The sequence below is a fragment of the Eriocheir sinensis genome, unplaced genomic scaffold (assembly GCF_024679095.1).
Source record: "Eriocheir sinensis breed Jianghai 21 unplaced genomic scaffold, ASM2467909v1 Scaffold217, whole genome shotgun sequence".
Lineage (NCBI taxonomy): Eukaryota > Metazoa > Arthropoda > Malacostraca > Decapoda > Varunidae > Eriocheir > Eriocheir sinensis.
This window is the reverse complement of record NW_026111518.1, coordinates 87,954-91,229: the sequence shown is the minus strand read 5'-3', so window position 1 is coordinate 91,229 and position 3,276 is coordinate 87,954.

The window sequence follows — 3,276 nt, the reverse complement described above, 5'->3', positions numbered from 1 at the left end:
GGACCCAGGCAGGCCACTAGGTATGCTGGGATATCTTGCCTTACTATACAATATAATAAAAGGCAAGTACCAACAAACCTCCACTATCGCTACCACCACCATCACCTCTACCAACAACACCACCATCCACCCCTCATCGCTACCACCACCACCTCTACTACCACCACCACCACCACCCCACCCTCATCGCTACCACCACCACCTCTACTACCACCACCACCACCACCCCACCCCTCATCGCTACCACCACCACCTCTCCTACCAACAACACCACCATCCCACCCCTCATCGCTACCACCACCACCTCCACTACCACCACCACCAGCCCACCCCTCATCGCTACCACCACCACCACCACCACCACCACCACCACCACCACCATCCCACCCCTCATCGCTACCACCACCACCTCCACTACCACCACCACCACCACCACCCCACCCATCATCGCTACCACCACCACCACCACACCACCAAACCCCTCATCGTTACCACCACCACCTCTACTATCACCACCACCACCACCCCACCCCTCATCGCTACCACCACCACCACCATCCCACCCCTCATCGCTACCACCACCACCTCTACTACCACCACCACCACCACCCCTCATCGCTACCACCACCACTACCACCACCACCACCATCCCACCCCTCATCGCTACCACCACCACCTCTACTACCACCACCACCACCATCCCACCCCTCATCGCTACCACCACCACCTCTACTACCACCACCACCACCACACCATCCCTCATCGCTACCACCACCACCACCATCCCACCCCTCATCGCTACCACCACCACCCACCCCTCATCGCTAACACCACCTCTACTACCACCACCACCACCACACCACCCCTCATCGCTACCACCACCACCACTACTACCACCACCACCACCACCCCACCCCTCATCGCTACCACCACCACCACCACCACCTCTACTACCACCACCACCACCACACCACCCCTCATCGCTACCACCACCACCTCTACTACCACCACCACCACCACACCACCCCTCATCGCTACCACCACCACCTCTACTACCACCACCACCACCACCACCACCACCCCACCCTAATCGCTACCACCACCACCACACCACCCCTCATCGCTACCACCACCACCTCTACTACCACCACCACCACCACCCCACCCCTCATCGCTACCACCACCACCTCTACTACCACCACCACCACCACCCCACCCCTCATCGCTACCACCACCACCACCACCTCTACTACCACCACCACCACCACACCACCCCTCATCGCTACCACCACCACCTCCACTACCGCCACCACCACCCCACCCCTCATCGCTACCACCACCACCTCTACTACCACCACCACCACCAACACACCACCCCGAATCGCAACCACCCCCACCACCCACCCCTCATCGCTACCACCACCACGACCACCACCACCACCCCATCCCCTCATCACCACCACCACCACCTCTACCACCACCACCACCACCACCACCCCTCATCGCTACCACCACCACCTCTCTACCACCACCACCACCCCACCCCTCATCGCTACCACCACCTCTACTACCACCACCACCACCACCACCCCTCATCGCTACCACCACCACCTTCTACCACCACCACCACCACACCACCTCATCGCTACCACCACCACCACCCCACCTCATCACCACCACCACCACCACCACCCACTTTTCTACCACCACCACCACCATCCCACCCCTCATCGCTACCACCACCACCACCATCACACCCCTCATCCCTACACCACCACCCATCCTACTACCACCACCACCACCATCCCACCCTCATCGCTACCACCACCACCACCACCTCTACTACCACCACCACCACCACCCCACCCCTCATCGCTACAACCACCACCTCTACAACCACCACCCACCCTCATCGCTACCACCACCACTACCACCACCACCACCACCCCACCCCACATCCCTAACACCACCACCACGAAAACCACCACCACCACCACCACCACTACTGCTACCACCATCACCACCACCACCACCACCACCACCCCTCATCGCTACCACCACCACCACCACCCCACCCCTCATCGCTACCACCACCACCACCATCCCACCCCTCATCGCTACCACCACCACCACCACCTCTACTACCACCACCACCACCACCTCTACTACCACCACCACCACCCCACCACCCCTCATCGCTACCACCACCACCACCACCACCACCAGCCCACCCCTCATCGCTACCACCACCTCACCACCACCACCACCACCTCTACCACCACCACCACCACCCCACCCCTCATCGCTACCACCACCTCACCACCACCACCACCACCCCACCCCTCATCGCTACCACCACCACCTCTACTACCACCACCACCACCCATCCCACCCCTCATCGCTACCAGTACCACCACCACCCAACCCCTCATCGCTACCACCACCACCTCCACTACCACCACCCCACCCCGCATCTATTATGTATTTGTATGAGAGGACGAGGCCTTCATGTCCATGGCTCTGTGGATACTGTAGTTCTTCCATTTTTCCTTCTGTATCCATATTTTCCTCCTATTTCCAGTCCCCTCTTCCTCTCCTGTCGTCGTCGCAACGTTGCGGCATCGTCTTAACATTCTGCGCGCATGAAGGAAAAAACGACCTGAATTGTTTACTCTCTTTAATTAAGCAGGTGAGGGGTAGCGTGTGTTCGTGTGTGTGTGTGTGTGTGTGTGTGTGTGTGTGTGTGTGTGTGTGTGTGTGTGTGTGTGTGTGTGTGTGTGTGTGTGTGTGTGTGTGTATGCAAAGTAAAATAGCTTATTGCCATTAATATATCAAATGAATTATACAGACAATAGCGTAGTTACGATTGGGACTGTCGAGCTGAGTTGAGTCGAGCCGAGGCAGAATTTGTACAAACAAATCAATATCTCCAGTACAGGCAAACATTGTGGATATGCACATTGGACAAACATGGATGCGGATTGTTAATATTCAAAGACGTGCATCAAAGTTCATAAGCAAAGATATACACATAAATATGCATTAAAGAGACAAGCACGAAGACATACATCCATATACATATATTCATACTATTATATATACTTCTTACTCCTAGACTTATGTATTTTGACAAGCGAATATATTACAGCTTATATTCTTTTTAAATTGAGGGAATCAGTTCCATAGGCAAGGACCTCACATATAACACTTATTGCAGAGGGCTGCTCGGAATCAGTGACACGTATTTTTATAATTACCGCTTGTATTATGAGCAGT